The sequence below is a fragment of the Sphaeramia orbicularis genome, chromosome 7 (genome assembly GCF_902148855.1).
Source record: "Sphaeramia orbicularis chromosome 7, fSphaOr1.1, whole genome shotgun sequence".
NCBI lineage: Eukaryota > Metazoa > Chordata > Actinopteri > Kurtiformes > Apogonidae > Sphaeramia > Sphaeramia orbicularis.
The window spans coordinates 31,877,081-31,888,915 of NC_043963.1; the positions used below are offsets into that span (position 1 = coordinate 31,877,081).

An 11,835-nucleotide genomic window follows, 5' to 3' on the forward strand; every position below is an offset into this window, starting at 1 on the left:
TCGACTCCAGTGTGACACAAGAGCAGAAGCAGCTGATGGTTCACAACATGATGGAAAATGAAGGTTCTTTCGGTTCCACTAAAGCGTTGGGATGCCCTTAATCAAGCAGATTATGAAGGGAAGCAGATCACTGCGTTTCTTTGAAACTTTGGATCTGCCACAAACATTCTTAAGAATTCCTCCAGAAGACTGGGCTGATGATGAAGACTTTCAGCAGGCTGCTAAAACTGTGCATTCCAGAAAAGTTGTCAATGATGTTGCTGAAAGAGGGGTGGAGCTTATTCAAGACCTCAATTGTAGCCGAACAAAAAATGAAGATCAGAAACAGTACTGGCTCCAAGTTGTCAAAGAACACAGGAACTTTTTTTGTAATTTCAATAAAGCAACAGTGGTTGCTGGACTTTCTAAGTAACATTTTTATACGAGTTGCAGTTTGATTTTGAGAATAAAATTACAAATTATTCTAATATGCCTTATTCATTTGGCTAGTTATGTTATAGTATATAGAGCAATCTCCACGTGTCTTGTGCAACCTCTAAATATTAATTACTTTGCATAAAATTAGGACCAAAGTAATTTGGCCAGATATGGAACCAAATGCAGGGTTCTAATCCAGAGAATCTTAAAAAAAAATTTTTGGACCACCCTACTAAATATATTTGGTCTATAAAACTCCCAAAGTGGTTAAAATAAGCTCATCTACAACAATAAAATGAAGCACACACATTAATGCAGAAACAGTGTTAATCTATACTGTTCTCAATGCAGAACTTTGAGTATTTCCAGTGTGGTATTAGTACTTTTCCTTAAATAATACTACTGACACAACTGCTGCCTTTTGCCCCCCCATCACAAAATCCCCAAAGATCCCCAGAGGATAAACCAAACATGCCACAAAAACACATTGATGGATCAATGAAAAATTATTATGAAGCTGTCCGACCTGAATTATTGTTCTGTCTGTTGATAATCCCTTATTTGTCTCTTCCTGGCATCCAACAAAATCTGTCAGTCTGACTAAAAAAAGCGAGGGACGGTTGATGGAAGATGATGAAGTGAGTGGAAGGGGGGAGATGTGGGGCCCTCGTTTCCCGCCTCTTTTATGAAAAGAACATACTTGAAGGGAACGCTGTACACTCTCTCTCTCTCTCTTTCTCCCTCTCTCCCTGATATGAAAAATGAAAACTATAAGGGAGACAATAATAAAAATAGCAGTATGAGTGGACAGGCCGGAGCAGTCCATTACTCACAGCTGCTTTGGGCTGCGTGGTAAAAATGTGCTGTTCGCTGCAAAAGCATGCATCACCGCCGGCCCAAAACAAATGGGCTGTCTCCAACGTATTTACCTCCAATTGTTCAGGCATTTGTAGAGAGAGCTACGGCCTGTCCAGACAACTCAGGCCTGTCCATCTGAGAGACATGGGAGGGTCATTGGGAAACATGATGAGAGAGATGTTGGATAGTGGATGACAATAACACAGGATGAGGATTGGGATGAAAGACCGACAGGAAGCAAGAAACAGATCCTAAATCTGTGAGAATATGATTGGCGGCTATTTATTTTAAATAAAATACGTACTGGTTTATCAAGTCAAAGATGAGAACATTTGCTGTGTTTACGTACGTCAGAGAAGTTGGATTAAACTTTCTGAAAAAGTTATATGTACTAAACATAAAGGAAAACTGATTAAGATGAAGTGAAGGTGTTTAGCAACTAAATAAAGGTCCCAAATTGAGCATAAAATCAGGCTTGTAAAACATTTTATTGTTAAGTTTTATGCAGTTGAACAACCCTGTATATATATTCTTAATGAGATAAAGAAAAGGGCATTAACATAATATATTTTGGTTCAAATGGCAAGTCTTTGACCTGGAAACACAAGCAAATCCTCCTTTTGGGTTGTTATTCTTCTGTGTGTGTGACTGTGTGCAACATTTGCATGTGTTGGAGTGTGTTACTGAGGAGTATATCATGTTCTCATGATTACAGATCTATTTGTTTCCCCTCCGAAGCCGATGACAATTTTGGGAAAGGGTGATGAGGAGAAGAGGGAGTGTTGTGCATAAACATAGCGGAGGAGACAGAAGGAGCGAGGGAGTGAAACTCAAATAAACCACCAATTCAAGTCATCCCCCACCCTCATGTTATTGCCTTTAGTGTGGAAGTGTCCCTGGGAGGCTGAGACTAGAGACCTTCGGTGGTGGGTAATTATTTAATTTGGCTGGATGTAAGGCACTTATCTTTGGATTCTTGATCATTGTGGAATTAGAGGACAATCAGAACAACATCGGACCCCCGTGGAGCTCAAGGCATCGGCTGGGCCGGCGTCACAGCGTCGCTTTACAGCTCAACATCTCCCATAATCCTGGTGTGATACAGCTGTGCTTAATGAGAGAGCCCCACTCTTAAACAGCCTTCCTGATTAGGATGGCTCTCTGCATCGCCTATGTTTATCTCCAGGACGTCGTTAGACAGGATGGGCCCGCTAATGATGAGTAGTTTACAATATGGTGTTCTGGCATAATCGGCCTCCTGTCATCATCTTGTGACAGAGAGGAGACCGCCCAGCCCCAGCCTGTAGCTCTTTACACAGCGTCCATCTGAAAGACAGCACATTTAGAGAGCACACAGTGATAAACAGGAACGAGTAAACATATTTTCTGTTTTGATGATCTGTTGTTAAGTACGTCAGACGTCGCCTGATGATGAGAACATCAAAAAATATGCTAAAGGCAAAGCGGTAATCAGACACAAAAGCATCTTTATTGTCTCATCACATTACAGGGAAATTTGTGATTGAGAGTATGTAACAAATGTGTGACTATTACCACCACAACATTGGCGCTGACTGCTGTAGGTTTGATGTGCGTCATGTGCAGAAAACGCACAAAATGTAATAAAATGAATAAAGCTTAAAGGAGTAATGAAAAGGAGCACATGGAGGCACAGAGGGAGAAACAAGTGAGAAGTGGAATAGAGAGAGAGCAAGAGGAAAAAGAGAGAGAGAGAGCTGGTTATTTAATTTATGTGGGGAGTGGGAGAGAGTGGCAGTGATACATGGGTTTGTTAGTCAATTGATAAAGGAGAGGAAATTTCTAAAAAACATTCATCACCGAGAGATATGGCCACCATACATCACCTATTTGCAAACAACGAGGACTAATATTTATCCCTGGGAGGGACAGAATGACCCACACACACACACACACTCTATCTCACACAAATACACACACACACACACACACACACACACCATGACTCACAACTCGCCATGACCTAATTAAGCCAAGAGAATAGACCTTAATTGGAAAAAGAAAACTGAATTGTAAAGAAAATAACAAAATAGCAAACATCTCATCCCTTTATTGTAAAAGTGAGCGCCTTTATGCTGTTGTGTGGTTATTTATTTATTTTAATACAGATACATATTGCCCCACATGTGAGCTTTTAGTGCTGCAGAGGTTGTAGTGTCTGGGAGAAGAGGCCCAGATAAGAAAAGTGAAGAAGAATCTGGTGGGCCTACGCAGTTAGCTGAATGTATTTACTCAAACCTATATGTCAGTGGAGAGTATCTGCACGTACATAAGCTAAAAACAGTACACCCTTTTGCCAACACACACACAAACACACACCCACGCTTTCTTCCTGTAATGTATTAGATGTTGAATCTTTCTGATACATTGCTGCAGGCAGAATCTTTCATCTTTCTCTTTCCTCATTCAGTCGACTATGTGTGGCGAGACTTTTAAATTGTCAAGGCTGAAATTTAATTATTTAATCCCCCGTGATCGATCATTAGTTAAAACGCCCGATCTACAAACCCTGCACCCGCCACCCCCACATCTACTTCATTGCAACCCCTCCAAACCGCCCATTAAGACAGAGACTGTTCAAAATGGGGAAGGGGCGGGGGGGACAAGGGAGGGGGGGATTGAGAAAAATTGTGTTTCATTCACAAAAAAACCCCACACACTTTTCTAATCCCCTACTGGCAGTTTTCATTTAATTCAACAAACAAACAAATAAATAAATGTGTAAATAAATATGGCTACTGTGTGATGGTTCCTGTGTAAGTGGGTGTATGTGTGTGTTGGGGTGGGTTGGGGATATATTGGGGGCGTCTTTGTTGCGACTCATAGTCCAGATGGATGACTTGTACGAGGGAGTGTATTTATTTTGCAGAGAGGCGACATCAGGAGATTTGTTATTCCCTGGCGTTGCCGAGTTTTTCACATTGCTCCACATCCCTGGGACCATATTTCATCCCCACACCCCCAATCCCCAAACAGATTTATTTACAGGCTCTCTTCCTGTACATATACACCCCCTTCTAACACATGCATACATACTGCTACAGACACATATACTCATGCATATACACTGTAAACAGCAGACGTGTTCAAGCGCTGAGGATGGCAAGCATGCCTTATCTGAAATCAAATGTATGAACACACACGACACACTTACACGCAAAGGCAGTGTGTATATATATATATATATATATATATATATATATATATATACACATACATACACCCAGGCACTTTTCTTTTTTTTAATCTCTATAGTGCAGAGCTCTCTATGAGTTTCCATTGTGGATATTCAACAATGTTGCAATTTAGCCATTGTTTTTAGGTCCACAGTCTTTTCATGATGGGGTTATAATTGCTCTCATATATTCCACCAAGTGGGACTCTACTGCAGCCTGGAAAGAGATGAAATAAAGAGCCAAATAAGGAAGCAACATGGGAAAAATTGCTATAAATATCTCATGATTAACATAAATACACAAAGAGAACTCTGCCAGAAAGCAAAGATTTCCTGCTAAATTCTACATTCATGAAATCTGTTCCTTTGCAACAGTTTCTCTGAATGGTTTGTCCTCTTTTAAACTGATGCCATTGAAGAAGGGAAATGTGGAATCATCCAGTATGTGACACTGATTACACGGTACATCTGTCAGCACTGCTTATTATTATTAATTATCATTAATAATGCTTATTATGTAGCACCTCCAAGAGTGCACACTTGAGTCTATTTCAAGATCATTGGGTCTTTTAGGAACTGACAGTAGCTTTTTTTTCTTCACCCCTCCTTTTAGGTGTGAATTCTTTCAGTTTATAAACCTTTCCTCCAACTGCAGAGGCTACAACCTGATGATAATCGATGTTTGGAGACTCTGAGCACATGTGGAAACACATACTGGATGTTAACAGAAACCGTTTTTTTTCCCCCTATTCTTGCTTTTAGTCTTGTGAGGCGAGAAGCTGTTGGGTGGGTGGACGGCATCCCTAGAAAGAAAAAGAGGAAAAAGTGAGAACGAGACAGAGAAGGAGAGAGAGATAGAAATGAAAGATTAAGAAAAATGATGAGAGAACAGGCAAAGAAGAAGGGTGCAAACAAAGAGTATAAGGCCCAATCGAAAACCATCCCTCACTCGCCCTTTGCGAGAGGAAACCCAGCGCCTCTGTCTCTTAATAAAGGGGGGTGGAAGTGGTGAAATGCCAGGCACTCTGCTTAGAAATGAATAACCTGGGGATGTGTGTGTGTGTGTGAGTGTGAGTGGATGTGAGGAGGAGAGGATGTTAGGGGTTCCTCGGCCCTGGGTCTCTCCCTATCTGTGTGAGTAATGATTCAGACTGCCAGTGTGGTGGTGTCGCCCCATCTATAACCATTTCCACACAAGCGCACATACAAACAAACACACACACACACACACATACAGAAGATTAATCAGACAGGAAACGGGGCAGGTGGATGGACACGGCGGCAGGCTGGGTTCATCCATTCAGCCCTAAAACAGACACATCGGAAACACACAGGCAGCTCAGACACTGACCAACCGGCAGCATCACTGACAGCTTCACTTACACAGAGAAATGTGTACACAGGGCTTTTCACTGCTTCCCCCTTTTTCTATATAAAGGCCGAATATTACAGAGATAACAGCAACATTAATAACAGAATAGACTATGAAATATCAATAGTAGGTCTGGATTTACAGATAGAAGAAAGAATGTGCCAATATTTTTGAGCTTTACAAGGAGTGACATACTATATAACTTAAAAACCAGATTAATAAAGGGTTCAGCACATGTATTAAATTAAATTACATTAAATAAGTGAAATTACAACTTATGAAAACTGCTAAGACCAAAAGAGAAAAAAATATATGAATCTATGTAGAATTTCCAAGCATGAACATGTCTGAAGATGAGTAAGTGCAAAACTTGTGCCAGTAAATAAAGCTACCATTAGATTAGGTGATGTAAGTGAACATGGATTCTTGGTAAACAGAGCTTGTCCTGTGGGTTTAGAGTAGGTCGGGGTGTGGTCCAGTGGTCAGGGAAATGGCCGGATGACCTGAACTGTGCTGAGTCATGTCCCAGGTGAGGGATAGAGCTGCCTCCACTGGGCTCCGGGACGTGCACTTAACCTGCAGTAATTACTGGAAACAACACTGAGGACATGGCAACATGGAAGTCATGAAAGCAGCTCGAAGATTTCAAATTACTCCGAACCTCAAGAGGCTGAGCGCGGGGAAGACTGCCAGGATTGTAATGTGGATGCTCAGGTTGGTTTGCTTAATATCATTTTGATTTACCCAGAGTGAGAAACATCATCTCTTTGAAACTCATCGAACAACAACAGTAAGAGTTTTGATTTATTTTTTTCATCATAAAATTAAGACATTTACAAGACAAATAATGAGGTACCATCAGAGGCAGCAGCTCTTATACGGATAATGACGTTACAAAGTGAAGACATAAATGGTAAACATTGATTGGACTAGCAGTGAAAGGGAGGAGGAGAGAAGTAAACCAGTGAGGAAAAAGAAAGAAAATCAGGAGGTATAGGCAGAGAGTAGAAGAAATAGGTTAAAGAAAAAAAGGACGGCAATGAACAGAGAAAAGAGGAAAAGGGGCAAAGAGGGAAAAAGAGAGAAGGACCCTGCGAATGAGACCCAAATGGCTGCTAAAAATCATTAATCTTGTGGGGATCTGTGTCAGCGAACGGTGGCGACACAAAGAGCTCTCGGAGTAGCAAGGAGAGCAGCTCAGTGACCCGAGCCCAATTGGCTGAGAAAGGCCCACCAGGCTTTAATAGACTTTTGCTGATCCGACACTTGTTTGCTGGGAGCCACAAAGAGGCGATTGCAGGGGCTGACAGGGGCCTGCAGGCCTGGGGGGCTCCCCTCCTGGCCCATGATAAATGACCCAGGGTGGGCAGGGCCAGGGCCAGAGGAGAGGGGTGAGGCAGGGGAGGTCAGATGAGGAGAGGAGAGGAGAGGAGAGGAGAGGAGAGGAGAGGAGAGGAGAGGAGAGGAGAGGAGAGGAGAGGAGAGGAGAGGAGAGGAGAGGAAGAGAAGAGAAGAGAAGAGAAGAGAAGAGAAGAGAAGAGAAGAGAAGAGAAGAGAAGAGAAGAGAAGAGAAGAGAAGAGAAGAGGAATCCCAAAGTAAGGATGGAAAAAAAAAGAAGTAAAAACACCCGCTCAGCTCTTCTCCCTAAATATGCGAAGCCCACCTCCTGATCAATCATGCCCACACACTCACACACTGGCACCAAACTGACCTGTGGGTTAACTTATCACAAACCCAAATGCATTACACACTTGACAAGAAAATAAAGTCTTCTCTGATATTAAACAGAGCCATTTGAGGCCCATTAAAGCTCTTTCTTTGCCCCAGGCTTAATAAGAGGCTGCTGCTGCTGCACATATAGTACATGGCGCACATTTTCCAGAATATCACATGCAGTGGAAATTTTATATAAGCCAGAGATATAATCTGACAGCCACATATGCACACAATTAAAGAGCACCATGAATGACGAAAGAAGCTCCTGGGTGTTGACATGTTAATGCCAGAGACTGTTTTAGACAGCAGAGTGCAAAAAGATATGATAAAGAAAAAAGGTCCAATAATTTAGGATTAAATCATGTTTTATCAGCTGCATATATGTCATTGCATTTTAGAAATAAACAGGTGCAATTGGGGGAAATGGTCTAATTATGTATGACTTGTATGTTTCAGTAGAATTACAGTAGCCAGTTATTGGCTTTCAAAATACAGATGTAAATTGTGGTTATGACCAGAGAATATGGGCTTTAATTATGTGATGCCTGCACTTTGATACTTGGTTCTTGTGGCGTCCCCCACATTCTGTGGTCACACAGATTCAGTTTATGATAAAACCCAATGTTATGCGTAAACCTCAACAAAGAGCCAACTGGAGAGAAGCCAAAGTATTGTACATAGCATTGCAATTTACATTAATGAAATGACCACAGCAAAAGGCAGATTTATTGTTCTTTTTCCTTTGGGATTAGGCCAGTACAGTGTGCACTGACATTTATTTGTTGTTATATTTACAACATGTCAATCAGAGACATCTAATCTTAGAAAAGGCCTACTATTATGCTTTGGCCCCACATCATATTTTATATCCTCTCTCTGTCCATCTCTCTCTTTTCTTTCTCTCTGTCATCCTCTCACTCTCTCTTTCATTAAAAAAAAAAAAAGATTAAATAACTACAGTCCTGAAGTTGGAGCTGGCTGCATAGAGTGAGCGCCAAAAAAACGACTTGTCACTGATGATACACATCAAACTATTAGCAATGAGTAAATGCGCCACCAGAGGCGCCCTGTCACAAGAAATCAGCCCTAATTTTCCCTGCGAACCCAACTACCTTCTCTGTGCGTAAATGGTGAGAGTGCAGCTCTGATGAAAACACTACAGATGAATTATGAAAGTCCACAGCAGGCCCACGCATAAAGAAGACCACATCAAGAGCACATTTTTAACGACAAACATGTGATGTTCACTGTTAAATCGATACTTATTCATATTAATGATGTTGCCAGAATTTGCTCTTATCTCACCTCTTGTTGTTTTCCTTTAGAGACTCTTCAGTCAATTATCCCTGATGGGGATGTTCGCTTTCTTCACAGGCTGGCCTCTGCCTGTTTACATAGACGACACATCTTAATAATACATGTTTTCACAGAGATAATCGATCTGTCTGAGGTAAACAAGAATGCCTGAACAACTGCATGTTGTAAACGGAGGATGGGGCATTAGAGATGCAAAAAGGACTCCACTGGATGTGCCATGAACAAATATGCTTTTCTATAAGTTTACTTATTTTCAAAAGGAAATTATTTTTGAAGCAGGTACTGTTTTATACCAGATTACATATTGTGGATGAGTGGGGAATGCAGCTGCAGCAATAAAAGGCATTTAACAAATAAGAAATTCAGTTATGACGGAGCCGAGCGTTTTTATTAGAAGACTATCCTAAGCACCACCGTAAATAGAAAGAATGGAAAACTGACAATGAGATGAATGTCAACATATTTCTACAACCTGTTTCAGTCATAAGCACACATTGAAGAAATACGTCAAACCTAAGCAGATGTTTCATTGCATTGCAGTGAAAGAAAGGAAGTCTCAACAGTTGTAATTTACAGTTTGGACCTCATTGGTTCTTTTTAGATTACTCACTTGTAATGCGTTTTAAAAAGCAGTAAAGTACACGAGGGAGAAGGGTTATACGGAAAAAAGTTTGCAGGTTGGAGCCAGGGCTGCCTCTGCCTCTCACTCTCATGCATCAACGCTCATCTAAGCTGCACTTCCGAAAAGTCCCGTCCCTCCATCTCCATCTCCATCCCTCACCCTTCACTCGCCCTGTCACGGGCCTTCCAGCTCGGATACCTTTCCTCTCTGTGGTGTGGTGCTGCCTTTCCAGGAATCCAAGGGACCACTAGAGCCCACAGTTACGCACATCAAAGTGACCAAACCGGACAAAAGTTTCCTTTCAAAGTGAAGTCCAGTCAAAATAGAGTGAAAAATAAAAATTAAAACAAAAAACAAAAAAACATCCATTGTAGATCCTTAAGCATCCTCCTTCAGTGATGAAGTTGGAGTTCAGTCAGGTCCAGATCAGCAGCCCGGCCTCCGGCAGCAGGTGCACATGCATGGATAGGTTCCTGGTTTCTACACGGAGCTGAATTGAAATCCATATTTGTGAGATGGCTCATGTGTGTTCCAGTCTGTGAGCTCAGGCCTCCTCTGTGACACCAGCGGGCCTGTTGGAGGTGTGAGATGTGAGCTGTGGGAAGCTCTGCAGCCACTGCAGCCTCCATGCGTCAACTGTTAAATGTAACATTTTAAAGGTGATTTTATTTCTGTTATTCATTCCTAAAATCCGTAGGATGGGACTCTCATTAGGGGCGAATAAGCAAGCATCAACACTTTTTTCGCTGTCCATAAGCACACGGATCACTTAATAGATCATTAACCACCGATATGCTGCTGACATGGACGCTTTTTTACATCTCGTCTCTCCATTACAGCCCGTTATTACCGAAGGGGGAGAGCCGCCGGCAGGCCTGCCTGGATCTATTAGACGGCGAACCCGGGCTATATTAGAGAGCATTACGACCTAATGGGGCTGCCGCTGGGTCGGCCTCTCCGGGAAGATGTTTTAGAGCGGCACGGCTCGGTACGACTCGCTCAGGGTGCTTTTGAAGTTGGAACTGACAAGTGAGGAGCTTCAGAGGAGAAAAAGACCGATTGTAACTTGAATGGCACCTATAGGTTTTTGGCAGTGAACCAAAATTATTAGGGTTGAATTCCTGTGTCAGTGGTTTTTATGGAGTGATGGTCAGACTAGTGCGCACAGAGCTCCGGCACTGGGAGAAAAGAGTGTGTCTAAATGATGATAAGATGAGAGAAAGGTGCAGGTTAAGGGATCATTCTGTGTCGATAAAAATGTGAAATTACACAGATTAAATACTGTACAGAGTGACTTTAAAATGCACTTGATTACCTTTGTATAAAAAAAAAAAAGATAATAATTAAAAAAAATAAAAATACTTGCTCCAAAATAATGGCGTTTATCACTAATAATAATATCATAAAGTTATAGGAGAAGTAACAGCAGTAAAAATAATTATAATAACAATAATAAAAATAATAATTTAAAATTGCCTCAGGAATATTTGGATTTTTTTTAATCTCGTGCTTTTATGATTTCAGATTTTTCTTGACAAAACTGTGCATTGTAAATTATACTGAATTTAGGTTATGTCGTAGTTATTTAAATTACAAAAAAAAAAAAAAAAAAAAAAAGAAAGAAAGAAAGAAAGAAATTATTTAAATTCTAACTTGCAGCTGCATCCAAAAATTTCTAACTCTTAGTTTTTTAGGAGCATGCAGAGCAGGACGGGTCCTGATTTATGCCATGAGTTGGATTCAGACTTCATTCATTGATACACTGCTGCAGAGCTCAAACTGATTAAGAATTGAAACCAAACAAATAAGCCCTTCATTATCGGATCTTATCTTTGGCAGCCTCCTCTTACATCCACCCTGATCAATACGCCCTGGACGCGGCTGTACTCAACCGTGGATATGAGGGGAAAACGAAATGATAATCCAATCGATCCTTCCAATTGACTCATTTACAAGTAGTTTCCTTTTGCAGAGAAGCCTGGCAATTACTCACACTTCTCTCTTTTTTTTTTTTTTTTTTTTTTTTTTTTTAGCGGTCAATTAAAATACAGATGAGATCGATGCTTTACGCACATATCTGAGCGATCTGATTCTATTTTGGTCAAACTACCTGTTAGACTGTATCAGCGAGGCGATTAAACTTGTGACAGTCGGTATTTATGAGACTCAAACAACACAGATTAATTGTTGTCAGTCATAATTTCAGGATGTGATCTGTTAAACCGCGCAATCAAACTGATAACATTCCAAGCGCAAAGTAAAAGGACGCGTTTACGCAGCGCCTCAGCGGCTTCCATCGGTTCGTGTGTTGCCCACGC

The 11,835-nt window shown here is 41.2% G+C and overlaps 1 long non-coding RNA gene across 3 annotated transcripts in view; it reads right to left on the minus strand.

The window, feature by feature from the left end:
• Nucleotides 1-2,813: 2,813 nt before the first annotated feature.
• The window catches only part of LOC115422104 (uncharacterized), a 32,539-nt gene continuing 23,517 nt past the window's right edge, over nt 2,814-11,835 (minus strand). For all 3 annotated transcript variants that reach the window (XR_003935789.1, XR_003935788.1, XR_003935787.1), the window contains 2 exons: nt 5,205-5,292; nt 2,814-4,706 (listed from right to left, as the gene is read on the minus strand). This is a non-coding gene — a long non-coding RNA (uncharacterized LOC115422104). The remainder of the gene's footprint in view (nt 4,707-5,204; nt 5,293-11,835) is intronic.